Below are 13875 nucleotides of genomic sequence, written 5' to 3'. Positions count from 1 at the left end.
TCTGTCATATCGTCATTGTCGTCTTCTCCTTCTCCTTCTTCTTTTTTGGATGGCTCATCATCTGTGTCTAGGCCCAAGGCTCTCTATTCCTGTCTTTATATCCTCTCATTTGATGATCCTAATGGCTGCTCTACCTGGGGTAGAGGCAGCATGGTACAGTAGAAGCAGTACTAGATGTGGAGTTAAGGGACATGGGTAAAAAACCTAGCATTGGTACTTACTTTGTGACTTTGGGCAAGTCGTATAAGCTCTCAGGAATGCAGTTTCCTCATCTGAACAGATGAAGGCATTACATTAACGCTCTAAGACTAGATGATTTCTAAGATCCTTTCCCAGTCCTAAATGTATATTTGTATTATCTTCCAGACTTATATATCCAGCTCTGGTTTCTCTTCTTAGCTTTAGAATCACATCACTACCTTCCTGGAGGTCCCCTCCAACTAGTTACCCTGTTGCCTTCACAAGTTCAACATGACTAAAATGGACTCATTCTCTTGCCCCACTGAGTATACCTCTTTTTCCCATTTTCCTGTTCCCATTAAGGGTGTCATCATTGTTCCAGCTATTTCAGTTCACAAACATGGAGATAAATTTAATGTTTCCTTTCCCTTAAATCCCCCTCTGAGCCAATTTTAATGATCCTATGTCCACAATTCCTCTTCCATTCTTCTTTTTTTTCCATGTATATGACTACTACCTTCCTTCAGCCCCTCATTATTTCTTACCTAGACTAGTGCAACAGCCTTGTAAAGGGACTTAAACTTTCCATTTTCTCATTCCCAATCTATCCTCTTCAGATGGCAACAGTCTTTCTTAAGCACTCAGACCATGTCCCGCATCCCTCCAGCTCATTCACCTTTAGTGCCTTACTGTTGCCTCTAAGATAAAATACAAGCTTCTCCTTTAGCATTTAAAGCCTTTCACAATCTGCGTAGAGCCTATCTGTCCAGATTTACTGCATATTACTCCCCTTGGTGTGTGAGATGTTTGAACTTAACAGGCCTACTCGCTTTGTTGCTTTTTTTAAACTTAGCACTCCATCTGCAATCTGCATGCCTTTGCACAAGCAACCACTCATATGCAGAATGCATTCCCTCCTCATCTCTGTCTTTTCAAATCCAGAGCTTCTTCCACGGCTCACTTTATACCTGTCTTCATTTCTTTAGTTCTTAATTTCCTCACCCTCCTCCTGAAAGGACAATGAATATCTATCAAATAGATGTATGTGAGTGTATTGTGTGTGTGTGTGTGTGTGTGTGTGTGTGTGTGTGTATTTCATGGTATGTCTCCAGGAAAATAAAAGCTCCTTGAGGACAGACATTATTTTTCATTTTGCTTTTGTATCACTAGTTCCTAATATAGTTTCTTCAAGTGCATGATTACTAAGTACTTACTGGTTTCTAATGGATTTAACTTGGTCTACTCCACTTTTTGATTCCATATGTTCCTGATGGGTTTATAGAAAATAGTTTCTACATCAATCTATCCATTATCACTTCATTTCAACTCACCACTGTGCTAGGTGTTGGAGATAGAAGGCTACCTTCCAAATGAAATGGAAGATGGGAAATTGGAGCTAACAAATAATTAAATATTTACAAAGAAAGAATGGGAAGTTGTAGGGATAGTATACAAGAAATGGGAGGAAGGGGAGATTGTTTTCAACTTAGTGAGGGATGAGGAGAGTCAGAAAATACTATGGCATCAGGAAAACTATGAGGCTAGGGCAATTGAGCCTTGGGGAGAAGCAACCATGCTTCTTCCTAGCTCTATAAATATATAAGGACATTATAAGTATATATATATATATATATATATATATATATATATATAGTCGATGGATAGATAGATATAGATAGATAGATAGATAGATAGATAGATAGATAGATAGAGCTCTATAAGTATAAAGGACATTAACTTTAGAGCCAGGAGCTGGCATTTTGAGTGGATGCAGAGCCACTGAATAGCTTGAATCTGAGGGAGCTTCTAAGCTAAGGAAACTGGAATTCAAGATCTTTCAGGTGAACCTTAGGAATCTAGACACCACGATCTAACCATTAAAGGCCACAAAAATAGCATGAGCCAATGCATTCCGAGTATGGAGGGCAGCCTTCACAAAGGCACGGAGGGAGGAGATGGAATGACTAATGTGGAGAACAAATGGAATTTTAACTGTATGAAGAGGATTTTCTATGCCAGTTATCTAACTATGTTTAAAAAAAAAAAACAATTATTCCTTAAAAGTGCTATAAGACCCTAGTTCTGCTAACATAATCTTGTCACTGGTGGACACAAGAGTGTCTGGTCAGTTGAGATCCAATTAATAAATAACGTGATTTTGTGCATGGATGGATGGAAAGGGAGAAGTAAACAATTTTAATGCTAACCAATAGTTAATAAACATATTGGACTATAATTTTATGATTTGTTTTCCTATGTTCCAAGACTTTGTGAATCGATTCATATTTACTAAAGTGGAATTAACGGCTATATTTATGAGAGGAGGGCTTCTCAGCAGCATCTCTTACAGAAAGCACTGATTCATAAGGCAAGTAATGGCTGGGGAACCTTCTGTGGTAGGGAAGCATATCTCTGTACTCTGGACAAAAGACTAGAAAGAAGTGGGGATGTTTAGGCGGAAGAAGAGAAGACTTTGAATGGGTCAGATGGGCTTAGTCTTTAAATATTTGAACAGATTTCATTTCCTTTGGCTTGTTCGCAGGAGAGGAGGCAGATGACTTTAGACCAATGGGTGAAAGTTGAAGGGAGGAGAATGTAGTCCAAAGCAAAGCTTTAGCTTCAGAAAAGCTACCTTGAGGCAATGTGGTCTAGTGGGTAGAGTGCTACACTTGGAATCATCAAATCCCACTTCAGATATTTCCTTACTGAAATATTATCATGGACATGCCATCTAATCTCTGGGAGCCCAGATTCCTCATCTGTAAAATGAGGTTGTTAATGACTCCAGGGATGTATAGAGGAGTAAATGAGATCATAGGCTCATAGAGCTAAGAGATGGAAGGGACCCAAACAGTTATCATGAGAGATGAGGAAGCTGGCCCAGGGAGGTGAATGACTTGCCTAAGATCACAGAGGCGGCATCCGAGGCAAGCTCGAATTCCTGTCCTTTGGCTCCAGAGTCAGTTCCTGTTTCACTGTCCCCCCCCACTGACTGAATAATGCAGAGAAAGCTCTTAGCAAGTATTAAACTACCACAGAAACGCTCTCTGTCTCACTAAATCCTGGCCAGGAGACTTTTCTCCCTCTGTCCTTTGCTCTCTTTGCTTTCCCAACCATGAATTCTGAGAATCCTATAGCAATAGAAAATATGTGATACTGTATCCTTAGTAAAAGGAGAGAAAAAAACCAAACCAGGGTTGTTAAGGGGGATTGGAAAAAAGAAATAAATCAGAATACTAGCAGGGAAAAGGAGCTATTGCGGATCACCCCACTTTAAGTTAAGCCACCCTGTTCCACATAAACTGGTGAGGTAGGGCAGGGAATACAGCTGCCAATTTTTAATTCGTGTTTCTCCTCTGTATCCTAAACCAACCCTGCTGTGTTTAGTTCAGAGCACAGAGAAGGAAGAATAAGTGCCTTCTCAGTTCCTGCTGCTTCCTGCTAGATCACAGAAATTAACACTGCTCCATCTCCATGCCCTCAATTCTTACCTGCCCCATTTTGACCTGGACGTTGGCTCTACATTGCCTACTGCCTCAGCAAGGCCTCCTGCAGCCTTATTGGAATTCCTTACCACCTAAGCTGAAAAACATGTCCTTATGGATTCATAGAGGATTGATCCTTTCCCATGTCCCCTCAAGTATGTCAAAAATCAAAGAAATGAACTTTAAATCACTGGCAATCAGAAAGATTTTCCATTACATGTTGTCTTTCACTTGGCAGCATGTAAACTGCCTAGGAATCCTAGAGAGCTCCTCATTTCCAGCTCTGCCTATAACACACACACACACACACACACACACACACACACACACACATACGTGGCACAGAGGCACCCAACAATACCTACTAAATAATACATCTCATTTCGTTCCTGTGTTTGAAACCTGCATAATGAGGTACTTCTTGACAGGGGTACTGAAAACTAAAGCAGCTACAAGTCAGCAGGGTGGCAAAATGTGAATACCAAAAGAAACTGTACTTGATGATGATCTCAGTGAGACCCCCTTTTTTATAATTATTTTTACACATTGTGTTAACATAATATGCACAAAATTATGTTTCCTATTTTTTGCAAAATCTGCATGTGGCTTGTAATGCATCCATGGAACAGATAAGAATGCTGGGGAAGGCTTTGTTTGGGACCTTATTATTATGCTGCATGATTCCAAAGCTTGCTTTTCATAAATGAATTTGTAAAAACAGCCCCGCACAGTCCCTGCCTCTCAGTTTGTGGTAATAGCATTGGCCTTTCCACCTTCACTGTGAATTGCAAGATTAAACATCCAGTGTAACAAAAAAGCCTTAAATAATAAAGTTACTGCTCCCCCCCCCCACCCCGTACCAATGGTCTTGATATAGGAAGCATGTGAAGGATAACTAATATGAAAAATCCTTGCAACTACTTTGCAGTACAACTAAGCACTACAAATAAAGGGATGGTGGAAAGGAATTGTCAGCTGACTACATTATTCAGAAAAATAGGTAAGAATATTGAGTCAAGAGCTATACGTGTAATGCCAAGTATAAAAGGCAATGTCTGCCTGCCAGATTCTTGAAAATGGAACTGGACACATAAACCAGCACAGAAAGGGGTGAGCTTCTTTGTGCCCCTCAAGCTTCAGAAAATACATGGTAAGCCATTCCAAAGGCTGAAAAGAGAAGCAACCATCCAGGCTTTTGTGAGGTTGCCCAGTTTTCCGGCTGAAAGCTCCCACAGAATATCCCAGTAGGTCCAGGAGCTTCTCAGCTGACTAGGCAGGGAGTCGGCTGGAAGCAGCTCAGTGCTCCAGCTAGAATGGGGTGAGCAAAGTTGTGGGGAGTAGCACCTCTTCTCCACAGTGACTTCCCTCTCCAAAGCCCAGTCCATGCCAGCCTGCACCACCCCTGAAAGCATCCCCCACCTTCAGTGAGCCGTCCCAGGGACGCCACTGGTCCACCCTTCTCAGGGATCTGCCTACAGGGACCATTTCTCCTGAGGCCGACTTCTCATCTTCAACCCTTTCAGAGGTGAGGCTTAGATTTCTCGGAGCTGTGGAAGCCCATTCCTAGACCGACTGTCCATTTTTATATTTTCACCTACGCAACCCACCCTTCACACAAGTGAATCTGCTGAGGGTATGAGAATGCCTAGTGCGGCTTTGGAGGAGCCTACTCTCTGAGATGTTTTTTCAAACTGCAGCAACATGATTTCTAGGAGCAAGATAGCATGACTGAGCACTGTGGCAAAATGTTCAGAACATCCCGATAAGTCTAGTAACTCTGGCCCCGTCTTGTTGCATAGAAAGGTGTACCTGTATGGCTCTGACTACAAGAACACACCTGCAAGCCCTTATTGGAACTATATACCACAGCGAATAAATTCAGGCAAAGAGAATTTAGCTTCTGTCTTAGGATCCACTTGAACTTGACATCGGCTTGCCCAGTACTCTTGGCTCCAACTGCACATTTTCCCATCTCAGCTAAGTTTTTGAATTTAAGTTGTTGTCTGCTAGATGCTGTGATACCTCTGACACCTGCCAGATTTTTATTATTCACCCATTTCAGTTCTAACTAACTCTTTGGGACCCTCATTTGGGGTTTTCTTGGCAAAGATACTGCAGCTCTTTGCCATTTCCTTCTTTAGCTCATTTTACAGATGAGGAAACTGAGGTTAAAAGGATAAAATGACTTGCCAAGAGTCACACAGTTAGTATCTGAGGCTAAATTTAAACTGAGGTCTTCCTAATTCCAGGTCCAGCTTTCAACCTGCTATGTGTACCACTTGCTTGTCCACCTACCCACTTAGACAGACTCAGGATGCTGGCCCATTATAAGTGGCCTTGACCTGTGGCTACCAATGTGGCAATATGATCAACATGCTCCTCTGGTTCTTCCCAGTTCCAGATTAGATCACTGATCAAGCTTTCCATTGAGCCATCCCTCCCTTCCTAGAAAGCAATGGCTGTAAATATCACAGGTCCATCAAAATGCCTGTAATGGCCAGACTTCAGTTAAGCCTTTCCTTTCAATCAGCCCTTCTCTTTGGGCTAGTAACAATATGTTAACACCCATCCACATGCAGCTTAGGCTAGGTTTTTTTTTTCCTTTTTCTTTACCAGGTATTGAAACCACCCTTGAGACTTTATTAGGTTAGGGGATTAAAAATATGGCCAAGAGGAAGCGCAAGTACTTTCTGAGATTGGTAGGTGGACCACAATGAACAAGTCAGGTAGGATAGCTTCACTCATATGAGTCAATTCAGGGGATCCTCACCACCTATTCCTGTTGAATATTCTTCTTCTGCTAAGGTTAAGTAAAAACTTTTGTTAACTGTTGAATAACCTACACGTACCTCATTTCATTCCAATATCAAAAATAAACTACCAAGGTTGAGCCTGAGATAGGTTCTGCTCAAAATATCTTCCATATGAACACGTCTCGAAGCCCCATTGAGTTTTCAAGACCAAAAAGTCCGTTTGGCCAGAGATGTCATAGAACTGCTACACAGGGCCATTTCTCCTAAATCTGATGTGAATTTTGCAGCAGACAAACTTGGATAAGATACGGATCGTGCATGATTACAATTACGCACACCTCTGTTTTGACTCCCCAGTTTCAGTCCTTCACCCAGCCTTAGTAGATCTGCACATCTTCTGGCCCAACTCTACTACATTTTTTGGTATTCACACACTCTGGACAACTGTATCCCTTCTACCTCCACCCCTAATGACATCCACTGGGGTTCATTCCAGGGGGAGGGCCATGAAAAGGAACTTCTTGTTCCCCAATACCCTTTTCAAAACATTTCACAAATACTCAATATTTTCCCTTCTCATTTAAGAAATGTAAACCATCTAAAAGATCTTATCTTCATCCTTCTTGCTATCATTGTCTCGGCTTTCTCACTTAACTTTTGAAGTAGGCACAGGGTCTTCCTGTCTACCCCATTCCCACTCATCTTCCTTATACATGTCAATAGTAATTTTTACCATCCCCCTAACAGTCTGATTTCTCAATTTCTCAACTTCCTTCTGTACCCAACTTCCAGCTACAATCTGACTGTATCATATCTTACCCTCTCTTACTATTTCTTGGACTATTACATCTCTAAAATCTAGAACTAATAAAGTCCATTGCTCTGACTACAAAATTCTGTCTTTTCATATACCTACAATTTTCAATTATGTTGAAGGTACTTTTAATTCCTTGACTAATTCTTATCCTTCCAATCTGTCTCCTCTAGAGGAAGGTCACTTGCCTTCACAAGCATCCTGCACCCCATGTTCAGCTAATTAATGTTTCATTGATCCCTTGACCTCCAACCATATCCTGACTTGTAAGTTCTCATCCTTGGGCAAGACCCAGCATATGCTTTCATGGCTCCCACTCTAGAAATGCTAAGAGTCAAGGGAAAGAAATCACGAAATTAAGCAGATATTACAACTACATATAATGTAATTTCAGCTGGACCTTTGCAGATACTCAATATGCCTTTAGTATACCAATTAGCATGTCTTTTAAATCTTTACTTCTCATTTTCCCTTCACAACTCAAGCACTCCACTAGCTGAGATCCACACAGAACATAACCAGGAAGGGATGTTCCCACTATTCACCAAGATTCATCCAGCTATACCTTTCAGCTAGTTTGTTTCTGCTTCCTTTAGAACCTCTCTACAAGAGTCATCTCTTCACATCTTTTCTCTCTCCATTTATATTTGCTTTTTTGCCTCTGCCTATAAATAAGCTCAGGTCTACCCAATACTTAAAGAAAAAGACTTTCTGTAACTTTTTAATAATCATATAGTTCCTGACCAAGCACTCTTCTTCCCTTCACTGCTGACCTTTTTAAAAAAGCTGCCTGTACAAAATATCTTCAATTCTTCTCTGTATTCCCTTCTCAGCCCTTTGCAATGTGACTTGCCACTCCCACTATTCTCCTGAAACTGCTCTCTCAAAGGTCACCAAGGACCACCTAATCATCAAATACAATGGGTTTTCTGAATCCTCACACTCTTTAATGTTTATAGAGCTTTTGGTATGGCTGAAAATTCCCTCTTTCTAAATGCTCTTCTTCCCAGGCTTTAGGTACATCATGCTTTGCTGATTCTCATTCTTCCTCTTTAACCATGCTATTTATTTAGTTCAGAACTATTCATTTTTTTATCTGATCCTAAAGCAGGTAGTTCTCAAAAGGTCTGTTTTGAGCCTGTCTTTTTATTTCTTCAACATATTCTTGCTGGTAATTTCCTATTTCATCTAGTTTAAAATATAAATTCCTTGATTTAGTTCGCGAAACCCTATATAATTTGGTCCAAGTCGATCTTTCTAGCCTTCCTGGATAGCACTGGCTCTTCCACACTCTGAAATCTAGCCAGCCAGACAAATTTTTTCTCTATTCCTCATACCTGACATTCCATTTCCCATCTTGAACAAGCCTGGAATGCACTTTTTCTTTACCTCTGCCTCAGAGAGTTCCTTTCTTCATTTAAGATGCAGGTTACTTCAGAGAGGCCTGGAGAGACTTACATGAACTGATGCTCAGTGAAGTGTGCAGAACCAGGAGATCATTGTACATGGCAACAGCAAGATTATGTGATGGTCAACTGTGATGGACTTGACTCTTTTCAACAATGAGCTGATTCAGGGCAGTTCCAGTAGACTTGGGATGGAGAGAGCTATCTGTATCCAGAGAGAGGACTCTGGGGATTGAGTGTGGATCACGACATAATATTTAAAACTTGTTGATTTTGTTGCTATTGTTGTTTGCTTGCTTGTTTTTTTTTTTCTTATTCTTTTTTCCCTTTTGATATGATTTTTCTTGGGCAGCATGATAAAAGTGGAAATATATTTACAAGAACAGCACATGTTTAACCTATACTGAAATACTTGGTGTCTAGGGGAGAGAGAAGCTGGGAGGGAGGGAGAAAATTTGGAACACAAGGTTTTGTAAGGATGAATATTGAAAACTATCTTTGCATGTATTTTGGAAAAGAAGAATGTATTATTATTTTTTAAAAGATACAGTTCAAGCACATGGTATGAAGTTTTCCCTCATCAAAAACAAGCAACCACCCTTTCAAACTATGTATTTAACATTGCCTATTTTGAACTTAATGGTTTATATATGTTACATATATACATTTTATACATAATTATTGTTCAGATCTTTGCAACTAAAGATTGTTTCATTCTTTATACTTTGTACATGACTAACAGCTAGCACAGGGCATGGCACCAAGAAGGAGCTGAATGAAATTTGTTGATTTATTGATTGCATTCACAGCAATTGCTTCAACTATCAACTTTATGCAGCTGTCTTAAAAATCTATATCTCCCCTCTGACTTCACTTCTGAGTTCCAGACTGACTTCTTCAATTGCCTCCAGGACATCTCTATGTAGATTAGATGTCCCATTGGGAGCTCAAACTCAATATGTTCCAAACTGAGCTTGTAATTTTCCCTCAAAAATTGTTCCTTTTTTGGCTTTTATTGTTTCTTTCTAGGGCACCCTCGTTCACTTGCCTTTTGCGTTCAAACCTTACAATTCTAACTTTGACTCTTCTCTCTTTCTGACCTCTCAAATCCAATCCATTATTATTGATTTTCCTCTTGGGAACATCTCTAATACTCTTTTCTTCTTCTGTACTCCCACTGTAACTGACCTTCTATAAGCTTTCATCACCATAAGGGAGATGCTTTCACTAGGATAGGGAACACCCCTGGATATGGAAACTCCTCCTCCCCATGCACATTCATATCATCTTTGCAACAAATCATCTTAGAGACTTGCCTAGAGCCCTGAAACAAGTGACTTGTCCAGGGTCACCTAGCCAGGATGAGTCACAGTCAGGACTTGAATCTAAGCTTTCCAATTCATGATTGCAATAGCCCCATAACAAATCTTTCCAGTTTTACCCATATATTAACTGTCCTTTGTACTACTGCCAGAAAACTGTTCACTACACAAAAGCTATTCTGCCTGGCATTCAAGGTTCTCCATATTTAAGTGCTTGCTTATTGTTCCAAACTTATCTCACATTACTATCTTTTATACAAGAGTAGACATTATTTCCTTCTCCCTTAGAATTTACATGTACTTCATTAAATAATTCATTATAATTTAACATCTAACTATATATATTTGTGTTTTATCTCCTCTGCTCCCACTGGATTGTAGAGCAAAGATTATCTTATCCAAAATTTGCATTACCCCCAGATATTAATATGGTGTTTTCTATACCATAAAGACTTGAAAATGAGGTAGGAATAAAAGAAGGAAATGAAAGAGCTCCATAGTCCAGGACACCTCTCTGCAGATCTATGAAATTTTTGTGGACAGAAGAGTGATTTTCTCCAACTCATCTAACTAACCTCCCTTTACCTATATTTCCTCAGCTGTGAAATGGGAATAATAATAGCACCTACCTCATAGGAGATTTTGAGGATCAAATGAGATAATAATTGCAAAGCCCTGAACATAGTGACTGGTACAGAATAAGTGCTGGATAAATGCCAACTATAAATTATTATTATTATTATTCTCATTGTCATTATCATTATTATTTTATCATTAACATTATCATTACTGCAGATGAAATTTCCCCCAGGGTGTTGACATTCAGCATTAAATACTTCTTTATAGCTGCCACTTTCCTTGTACTTTGCCCAGAAGTATGCTAGTACATGTTTAACAACTGGTTCTCTAGTGAAAAATGTATACATGACACAACTTAAGTTTAATATATTACAATATTAACAATATTTCCATAACTTTCTTAAGTATAGGCAAGGACCAAAGCAATAAATCAAACCCTAATTTGTAGCATTTGCTAATTTCTGAGGTATAAATGTTCACACTTAAAATTTAACAATTGACTAGCATAAAACTGGTGAAAGCTGGCTCCAGCACACCATTGTGTTTTGCTTTACAAACTTCCACTGGCCTGTGTTACCCCATGGCATAAATCATCCTTAGCCATCCTGTCCTTTCCTCATCACATGCTTCTCTTGATTATTCCTGTTCTCTTCCCAACTCCAATCCTGACAAAGGGACAACTTTGTGGACAACAGGTCATTCTCTGTCTCTAGAATTGTCTTGTTCACTGCTACTTCTGACCCTCCTCCCCTGCCTCTTATCACCAATCAAGTGAATTTGCTTTGTTTTGCCATGGAGTTTTAAAAACATTTCTAGTAATGCTACTGATAGCTTCCGTTCCTCCATGACACCTTAGTTTTCTGATGGTTTCCCTTTCCTCATCAGTCTATCAAAAATAAACAACAAACCCAGAGGTCATACTTTTGAGACTTTCTTAAAAACCAATATGCTCTGGTTTCAGAAAGGCCTGGAGAGACTTACATGAACTGATAATTAGTGAAATGAGCAGGACCAGGAGATCATTATACACTTCAACAACAATACTATATGATGATCAATTCTGATGGACATAGCTCTCTTCAACAATGAGATGAACCAAATCAGCTCCATTTCTTCAATAATGAAGAGAACCAGCTATACCCAGTGAAAGAACTCTGAGAAATGAGTGTGAACCACTACATAGTATTTCTAATCCCTCTGTTTTTGTCCACTTACATTTTTGATTTCCTTCACAGGTTAATTGTACATTATTTCAAAGTCCAATTCTTCTTATGCAACAAAATAACTGTATGGATATGTATACATATATTGCACTTAACATATACTTTGACATATTTGACATGTATTGGTCTACCTGTCATCTGGGGAGGGGATGGGGGGGGAAGGAGGGGAAAATTTGGAACAAGGGGTTTTACAATTTTCAGTGCTGAAAAATTACCCATGCATATATCTTGTAAATAAAAAGCTATAATAATAATAAAAACACCAATATCCTCTCCTACAGCTATAGAGAAGGATGACTTGCATGAAAGTACAAAGGAACCCAGATGGGTTCCAAATTGGATTTTATAATTTTAACAGCACTTTATGACTTTCATGGAACTTTTCTTTTCTATCTGTCTTGATCATCTCAATCCACTGCAAGGACTGTGCAAAGTTCTTGTAGGCAAAGAAGAGGAGCAAAATTATTCCAAACAGAAGGCATAATGTGAATTGAAAATTATGCAAAAAAACAAGATTCTAGAATGCATTAACTGACTTGGAAAATTAAATCTGGGAGAAACAATCTAAGAATTATTGAACTCCCTGAAAACCATGATGAACAAAAGAGTCTAGAAATCATCATTCAGGAAGTCATCAAGGAAAACTGCCCAGATGTCTTAGAACCAGAGTGTAAAATAGCCATTGAGAGAATTCACTGATCACCTCCTCAGAGATACCCCAAAATGAAAACTCCAAGCAACATCACAGCTAAATTTCAGAATTATCAAACCAAGGAAAAAACACTGTAAGCAGCCAGAAGGAAATAATTAAAATATCAAGGAGCTACAATCAGAATTACCCAGGACTTAGCAGCTTCTACTTTAAAGGATCAAAAGGCATGGAATCTGATATTCCAAAAGGCAAAGAAACTTGGATTGCAGCCTAGAATCAACTATCCAGCAAAATTGAGCATTATCTTTCAGGGAAAAGATGGCTATTCAGTGAAACAGAAGAATTTCATTTATTTCTGATGAGAAGGCCAGAGCTGAATAGAAATAGAGATATAAAAATCTATTGTCTTCAAAGTATCCCCTTGAAAAAGAATGGTTGGAAATCCTTATAATTTTAGTGAACTGTTTCCATGATATTGAATGTACTTTGTAGGTATAGGAGACATTTGGAGATTATTTCAGAAATTCTACATAAAATAATTATTTTCTCTAAAAGACCTAGTTGAAAATTTATTTCTTTCTTATTTGGGAAAAATTCAGAAAAACACAAAGTTGAAGAGGAGTTTAGAGACCAACTATTACAGCCCATACCTGAAATGGATTTGGCTCTACAACATCTCTAACAACCGCCCATTTAGCCTTTACTTAGAGACTCCCAGTAAGCAACCACTCACTACCCGAGCATGTAACTCATTCCATTTTTAGATGAAGCCCAGTGCAACTTACACCTGTAGCTCCTAAGTAAGCCTTAGAGATCTAAGTAGAAGAAATATAATTCTTCTTTCCCATGATAGCCCTTCAGTGATTGAAGTCAGATCATATGTCCCTTCTGAGAATTGTCTTCTCCAGGTTAGGCACCTTAGCACCTTGAATTTTCTCAATCAACAATATATGTTGGGTACACACCATAACTTTGCTTCGGCATCATATTATAACTGTCATTCATCTTCCAGATGCCTTAAAATGCTATACTAGAATATTTGAATATCAGTCACTAATAAAGCTTATAGGCATCACTTAGTGAATTTGTTATTGCAGAATCATTATCTCTGCTTACTCTAATACCATATATACTAAAATTGGAATAAAAGAAAGATGATTAGCGGCACCCTGTAGAGGAATGACAGGCAAATTCATGAAACACTCCATATTTTCTTAATACTCCAAAAATCAAATTAACAAGATGACACTTGAAAGGATTAGATAACATTATAACAAAACTAATACAGAAGAATAAAAAGTCAAGAGTGTCCACAAAAATAATGAAAAAATAGCAAAGCATATTATTAAAACAGATTAACTAGGTAAGACTTAGAAGTAGATGCATGCAACTATTTAATATTCAGCAGACTCAAGAACATAATCTACTGTGACAGGGATTCCTTAATTAATAAGAACTGGG

The 13875-nt window shown here is 38.9% G+C and overlaps 1 non-coding gene across 1 annotated transcript; it reads left to right on the top strand.

Moving 5' to 3' along the window:
• Nucleotides 1-13522: 13522 nt before the first annotated feature.
• LOC141549271 (U6 spliceosomal RNA) lies at nucleotides 13523-13628 on the top strand. Its single transcript, XR_012484304.1, has one exon. It is a non-coding gene; the product is annotated as a U6 spliceosomal RNA (small nuclear RNA).
• The last annotated feature ends 247 nt before the right edge of the window (nucleotides 13629-13875 follow it).

The sequence above is a fragment of the Sminthopsis crassicaudata genome, chromosome X (assembly GCF_048593235.1).
Source record: "Sminthopsis crassicaudata isolate SCR6 chromosome X, ASM4859323v1, whole genome shotgun sequence".
NCBI lineage: Eukaryota > Metazoa > Chordata > Mammalia > Dasyuromorphia > Dasyuridae > Sminthopsis > Sminthopsis crassicaudata.
This window is presented reverse-complemented; position numbering and strand designations above follow the sequence as displayed.